Genomic DNA, 8,243 nt, shown 5'->3' with positions numbered 1-8,243 from the left:
GTTTTTTACACTGATATTGTTCTCAACTCCAGCACAAATCTGGGACGGGGTTTGTTCTCTGGCTTAAGCCCCCTCTGCTGGTCTTCCCAAAGCAAAACACAAAATTTCAGGGATTTTTCCTTACCAACGACCCTTTTTAAGGGAAAATTTCAGATTTCTCTTTCTTAATCTTTTACTAGCAGAGATTAAATCACAAGGAAGATCAGCTTTGGGGCTGTGAACTCAGCATAAGGGCAATTTTTAAAATTAATTCAAGAAAATAATTGCATAATCAAGCATGTGAACCTGTGGAATTTCTCAGGCAAAAAGTCCAAAAGTGAATATGGCCTAAAAAGCTGATCCCAGCCTGATCTGCCTCTAAGCAGCACCCTGTGATTGGCATTTTAATGAAGATATTATGTAAGGAGCTGGAGAAGCATAGGCTGATGGGGATGGGGTTTTGCTGTGTATCTCAGCTAACAAAATCCAGAGGCTGCAGTCCTGCTCAGACAGAACATATTTGAAAGAGATAAACAGGTAAGGAGGTGGCTAAATATTAGCACCCATTCCAGCAACACTGTAAAACAGAGATCTGATTATCTGGATGGCAGAGAAGTGAATTAAAGCACAGTGCTTTCTTATCCAGGTGAAGGGCAGGACACGCTGGCATTGGAAGAAGGAAGTTTGGGGTACCTGCTGTTCCAGGAGTTCCTTTCTGCTATCCAAAACTAAGAAAAAGAAGCTCCAAGATTGCTCTTACTAATACCAGCACCTAAAAATGTTTCCTGCATTGCCCAGGATCAGGCAGAAAAGGGTGGTAGCACAGGTGTCAACACAAAGATGTTCAGGAGAGTCACAAAATACGATAATGGTTTATTTTGCATGGGTTTACAAGATTTTTAATTATGTTAAAAAGCATTTCACATGTCACAGCAACAGGCAAGATCCTGGCCATGGGTATTTAAATCAAAAGCTCTTTAAGCAGCCTCCTGTTACCTGCTCTGGGTAAGTAAATTCATGAATGTTCTGGAGAAAGTGCAGTGGAGGCAAAAAAGGTGGAGAGAGACTTAGAGAGCTGTCATTGCTCAGCTGTAAGGGCAGAAGGATAAGGGAAGGTTTTATTGCTGCCTTCAATCACAGACTCTTTTCAGAGATACAAAGTGATAAGAGACAACACAAATTATAACACAGGAGATTCTGGTGGGAAACAAAAACAAGTGTCCAGTCAGGTGAGATTTTCATTCTCAAAGATATTTGGGTTGGATATCAGGAAAAAGTTCTTCACCCAGAGGGTGTTTGGGCACTGAACAGGCTCCCCAGGGCAGTGGGCACAACACCAAGCCTGGCAAAGCTCAAGGAGGGTTTGGACAATGCTCTCAGGCACACGGTGGGATTGTTGGGTTGTTCTGTGCAGGGTCAGGATCTGGATTCCATGATCCTTCCAACTCAGGGTACACCAAGGTTCTATGGCTCAGCGGGACAAAAGCCTAAGCAGCTCCTCACTGGACCTGCTTTGAGCAAGGAATTGAACCAGATGACCTCCAGAAGTCCCTTCCAACAAAAAATATTCCATGATTTTATGTTAAGTGACTACTGGATCATTAATCCAGCTTAACCTGATGGAAGTTACTTTGACAGTTCTAATGAGTGAATTAGAAATTTAAACCCAATCCAGACTCGCTGAAGTCAGTGGGAATTTTGAGCTTAACTTGAAAGGCACTGGATCAACGTCAATGCTTTTAGGATTCATGTTCAAAAATGATACTAAACTTTGGTTTTATGGGTGACACTAGAAATTGCCTTTTTTAACTATGAGTTTCTCAATAGGTTATCTCTGCAGTTAGATGAGAATTGCTCTCTTTTGAGTAGTCACAAATCCTGCCCAGAGGGTCTCCAGCAGAGCAGGAGTTTGCTCAATGTTCTGTGGGGGTGTAACTCCACTTTGCAGTTTGCACTTGCAGGAAAATTCCCATTTGCCAGGTGTTATTGGTAATGAGCCTCTTGTCTAACGTGACTTCAGCTCAGTTCAACTGCTGCTTTCATGTTGAGACACTGCCTACAATAATTGAAATTTATGTCATAGAATGGCAATCCTGTGACCTCTGTAGAGTGAGCTAATGGTTCCAATCCTGTTTTCAGCAGATTGCTGTGAATTAACATGGCCACTGTTTTCCCTTTTTCACCTCATCATTTTTCTTTGTAAGACAAGTTTTTTCCCCTCTTCCTTCCTTATCTTGTCTCTTACAAGGGATCCTATTATTTATCATCAACATGAAACAGAGGAAAACAACACAAGGGAGTAATTACAACACAATAAATGTCAAGTACTAGCCAATTATTTTGATAATTCCTATGAAGGTGAAAAATGAAAAAAAGGCCAATGATTTTGTAAAAACATTGTGAATGCCTTTACACACATGAGGAGAATGGAAACACTGATTTATTTTAATAAATATGGGAATCATATACTACAAAGAAAGAAAACAAGCAAGGAAACAAACTTGTTTCAAATCCTTAAAAGAAATCACATTCACAGTCCCTGAAGAAGTAGCTGTCCTAATCCCTTGGATTAACTGAAATTTCCTGAGAAGGAAGGATACTTTTCTGGTTAGGGTGGAGATTTGGATTATCTCCAAGTAGCATCCATGTTTTGAGTAATCCTCTGATATGAAGCTGCACCTTAAATGTTCTCCAAAAGAATGCGTGCTAATGTGACCTGCAATACAAATCTTCCTTTCCTGATGCCTCTGGGTTTGAAATGCACAACAAGCACTTTCTTTTCATAATGGCCCCTGTTGTTTTGCTGATATTTTGTTCTGCACCATCCCCAACAAAACAGAACATCGTCACTGCAGGGTGAGGGTTGTCATAAAATGCTAAAAATCCGAATTGCTGCTTGTTTTGCTTTCCTAAGAAAGCCAACACATGGAACTTGTGATCTCATATCCATTTTTACCATGTCCCTTATGCCAGCAAACATGAAACAATGTCTTTACTTCTTAGTCATACCCCTTCAGCACCTATGTAATGAAACTAAATTTAAACTTTGGTTATCCTGTCAAATAAAAAAAAAGCATGGATGGCAAAAATCCAGCTCCAGACCAGGATTATCCTGTAAATCAGGGGCTCTCCAGAGCCCTTGGTACTGTGGAAAACTTATTTTGCAAAATACTGAGTAATGTTAAAATGTTAAATATCTCCCTGCCTTGGTTATTTGACTCGGACACGTTGCTTTTAGCTTAATTTAACTGTTTAATTGACACAAAAAAATTCATCTGCTCAGCTGTGTCCCAGCTAACAGCTTGTTAAAAGAGACAACTGATTAAACACATTTATGTGAATGAACGTAGTAAAGCATAAATTGTGTGTGATTGTACAAAGAAAATGACTACATATTGAAAGAAAAGGAGTGGTAAGACAAAAGGGGGAAAAAGGGAGTTTACAGAATATAAATCTTATCCTCTCATCCAAATTAATCTCCCTCACATCTGGAAATTTCAGTCTTTTTCAAATTTCAGTGTCTCTTGCCTGGATGTTAATAATCATAAACCCCCTAAGAGCATCATAAGACTCTCGATGAGTCAGGATGAAGTATTCTTACGCCTCGCCAGTCTCTCATGTAATTTCGGCTGTGATTGCTAAGCTAATTCTTAGGTTAAACACCCGGCAATTGTGGGCAGGCCCATTACAATTGGCTGGCTAAGAGCAGTTTTTACAACACGCTAATGACTGGGGGATTGATCCTGCGAGGTCAGTGGCAGCTTTGTCACCGGGCTCCCTGCACCAAGAACAAACAAAACCAGCAAATTCTCTCATATTTTGAAAAGAGAGTCTAATGAACAGAATAGGTGAAAGCCTGGCTTGTTAAAAATAGGTTAGAAAATGTTGTAAAATAGTTGGTAGATCGTTAAGCATGTATTGTTAGTTTGATTATTATATTGTAAAAGGGCTCAAAAGTTGTAAGAAATACGGTACTCAACGTACACCTAAGGAAAGTGCACCACGAGCCAGCCTGGACAGAACTGTGATGGGCCAATCAAGCACCTTAAACCTTCATGCAAATGAAGGATCCAAAAAGAAACCAATCCAAAGGGACAAAAACAGGATAAAAAGGGGCTTCTGACCCACTGAATCCGTGTTGCTCCCTCTGGGATATCGAGGACATCGCTGCTGAGCAGCCCCAGGGCCGGCGCTGCAGCATCCTCGAAAGAACGCTCCTGCTCAGCCCAGGCACCCTTGCTTTAGGCCTTTCTTTTTCTTATCATAAAAGCTGAAATCACTTTAGTACCAAGAGCCTGCTCTTGTTTTTATCATGGCTGATAAAATATTCTGGGTGTTCTCCACTTCACAACTTGTCTTATAGCAAAAGGTCTTGCCAAGACAATGGGATTTTGAGAAATGGAATACTAAGACACAGGCATTTCTTGGTGCCCAGTGATGAGGATTAAATGAAGTGTACCCTCCATGCTGGAAGGAACTGTGGAAGGTATCCCTGCTGGAGTCCTGGTGTGTTCTAATCTGCCCCAACCTTTTAAAGACTTCAAATCAATTTATGCTGTCTCCTAATGTGGCTTTAAGCTGATTGATGGTTTCTGTGCCATGGAGAAGCACAGATGGTCCCAAGGAGCCCATATGCATTGTACTGCTGAGAAACTGGTGGAGAGCTCAGGGACAGGGGCCAAAATGCATTGGCATAGCCAGGCGAGCCATGCCAGCACTTCTTCAGACATCAAACGCGGTTATTTTGTCCCTCTCTCCATAACAAGTTCAGGATACACAGCCTTTCTAGCAAGGCTTTTCCATTTCAACTACCAAGGCAGCAGAGATTCTAAAGGGAGGGGGGGAAAAAAATCACTGTTTAAATGGTTTTCTTCTTTCCTCTCATTTTTCATTTTCTTTAAAATTCCTGTAGACTATATTGACATTCTTTTTTAATTTCCCCATCCCCATTTTTCCTAGCCACTGGGTCTTTGGTGACATTTTGCTACAAACAGAAGGAACCATGTGAAATGCAGGTGCTTTGCAGATAACTCTGAAAACCTTGATGAACTGCATTTCTCTTTCTGAGCTGCCTGGATTTTTGTCATCTTTGGGCTTTTGAAGAAATTGGGAGATGCCATGCTTTTCCCTTATTTCATATACAAAAAAGAGAAAAATGGAAGGATGGCCCTTCCCCAATATTTCAGAATATTAATAATATTTCTATATACTAATTTACATTAATGGTAAATATATTACCTTTATTCTCCTTTTCATCTTTTATTGATTTATAATATATATTTATATGCTTGTATTTTATATGCTTTATTTTGTATTATGTTTATATTTCTTATGGTTTATGTTTTATTGTGCTTATTTTTACAAGCTTTGTATTTTTATTATGCTTCTATATTGAATATATTTTGTATTTATTTTCAGCATAAAAGGATTTTTCTTCTGTTGATGTATTGGTCTTTACTGTTTGCTTTTGCTGATTTTCTTGAATTATAGGTTACTTCCATCAGCAAATTCTCCCTGGAAAAATAAAACTCATGACTGAGCATCATTTGCTCTCTCTTACAGCTAAAATAAGAAAACCACACTGTGATGCCCTAATGATTTTGTACCTAATTTTGTAGTTTGAAAATTACCAGCATTTGATTTTTAAATGAGGTCATAACTGTTGTTTTTTAAAGCAATCAGAGCATGGATCTGGTCTCAGAGGCAACAAAGTATGGCAGGTTGGGAAGCACTTTTCAAAAGTCCGGCAGAAAGGGAATTAAATCCAAAGTGTTGCATTTCAGGAATGCAGAATGTTTGTATGTGCTGACCAAAATCTTTGTGACATCCTTCAGATAAATTCAGGTTGAATGCAGGATCCACCCTAGGTGTGTGCTTTTGATGATTTAAACATCATGTGATTATTAATCATCACCACAGTGCCAGCATTTTATGGAGTTCCCAAAGGCACAGCTGCCTGAGCACATCCCTACAGGTGCCATCACACCAGGGTGCTGCAGGAATAGCACCAGGAAGAGGAAAAGCCTGCAGGGTAATCATCCATGTGGCTTTGGGATCCCAAAAATAGGTGCAGCCCCCTGGAGAAGGGATGGGGCAGGCAATCAGTACTCTTTCAGGTCCCACATATCATTAATATGAAGATTTCTGTAGATAACCTCTAAGCATCTCTAAGATCTAAGGTAATTAATTAATTTTAGCTATCTAAAAAATTAAGGATCTAGTCTAAGCAGTCATCTCAGCTTCTTCTGAACTCACAGAAACTACAGAAGAGAAGAAAGCCACCTTCAAAGGACTCACCCAACCTGCTCCAGGCACTGGCAAAAACATGACAGTAATGATCACCTGTCTCCTTCCACCAAACCAAGGCAACCTGGACAACAGCTTGATTATACATCTAATATTTAGATGAGTATTACCAGGTGATACAAATCCTTTTCCAAACTATACCCCACAGTTTACCAATTGTAAACTTTTTAGGCTGCAGAGTAACTTGAAATCCATTATTTCCCACCTACATGAGATATTCATGGCAGACCATAAAAGAGAGGAGGAACAGGGACAGTAAGGGAAGCTGAAATGAAGGTTTCAGATGAGAGAAGCTCAGGTTTTTTTCTCTGAGAAATTAGGAAATCTAAATAGTGCTATACAACAGTGATCCATCCTCCACCTCTACTCTGCCCTAGTGAGGCCACATGTGGAGACCTCAAATCCATGCAAAATAAACCATTATTGTCTTTTGTGACTGACCTGAACATCTTTGGGTTGACACCTGTGCTACCACCTTTTTCTGCCTTATCCTGGGCAACTCAGGAAACATTTTTAGGTGCTAGTATTAGGTAGAGCAGTCTTGGAGCTTCTTTTTCTCCGCTTTGGGTAGCAGAAAGGAGCTCCTGGAATATTCAGTTCTGGTCTCCTCAGTTCAAGAAAGACAAAGAGCTACTGGAGAGGGTCCAGCAGAGGCCACAAGGATGATCAAGAGTCTGGAGCATCCCTCTGATGAGGAGAGATGAGAGAGCTGGGCCTGTTTAGTTCAGAAGAGACTGGGAGGCATCTCATCAATGCATACAAATATCTCAGAGGTGGATGCCATGAGGATGGCACCAGATTCTTTTTGGTGGTGCCCAGAGACAGGATGAAGAGAAAAGACCTAAATGAACTAAAACACAGCAAGGCTCACCACCACATGAGAAAGAACTTCTCACATTGACAGTGGCAGAGCACTGGAACCAGCTGCCCAGGAAGGTTGTGCAGTCTCCCCCTCTGGAGACATTCCAGCCCACCTGGATGTGTTCCTGTGTCACTGCTACAGGTGACCGTACCTTGGCAGGGGGTTGGACTGGATCTCCAGAGGTTCTTTCCAACCTGGCTGTTCTGTGATTCTATGATTCTGTGATACTGGTATTAAAATTCCCTGTTTGAGGCAAACACAGACAAAACTGTGATACTCCATGATATACCTTACAGTGAAAGAAGTTTAATCCCTGGTATTAAACCAGGAAGAGTTAAAAGGGGTGTTGGGCAATGCAGCATGCAGAGGTCACAGCAGGCTCCCACAGAACATGGCCCCTGTGGTGGAAGCTGATTCCAAAGTGCAGCTCCATTGCCATGTGACCCCAGCAGCCACTGTGGCCCCATTTTCTCTTTTATGGGAAATGATGTCATTGGGAGCAGCTTCATCAGGCCAAGTGTGGAATTTTCTAAATTGAGTTTTAATGAATAGACAGGACAAAGTCATCCTCCTGCCTGCAATAACTCAGTGTGCATTGGTGACAAAAAGCTGCTTATTTAGATACACAGGGGTTTATATTTTTTTTTTTTAGAAATACTCTTGGCAACTACCATCTATCTAAAGACTTTTAAAAAGCTGTAACAGGAAACAGAATTAAAACTGTCCAAAATAACATTTTCTAAAAATAGGCTGGGGAACAGCGTATCATTTTAAATATGACTATAATGCTAAAAGAATTTTCTTGTTCCAAACAGTGAAATATGATCCTTCTCAATAACTCATAAATGATTTATGATACAGAGTTGAGTTTCACAATGGTTCTTGTTACTGTGTTGCTAATGAGTGTGGTGACTACAGGTCCCAACCATCTGTATCACAACTTGGTGTACAGCTAAAGAGAAAATAAAGAGTTGTACTCTGGGATATGCAATCTTATCAACTACAAATACATTTTGTAGAGGGATATTATATACACATCTGTTTTATCCTAATTAAAAGTGATGCTTGAATTTCTTGTAAATATTTATTACCATTG

The sequence above is a fragment of the Ammospiza nelsoni genome, chromosome 6, assembly GCF_027579445.1.
Source record: "Ammospiza nelsoni isolate bAmmNel1 chromosome 6, bAmmNel1.pri, whole genome shotgun sequence".
In the NCBI taxonomy this organism is placed as follows: Eukaryota; Metazoa; Chordata; class Aves; order Passeriformes; family Passerellidae; genus Ammospiza; species Ammospiza nelsoni.
The sequence above is the reverse complement of the archived record's forward strand: the minus strand, read 5'-3'. Positions refer to the sequence as shown.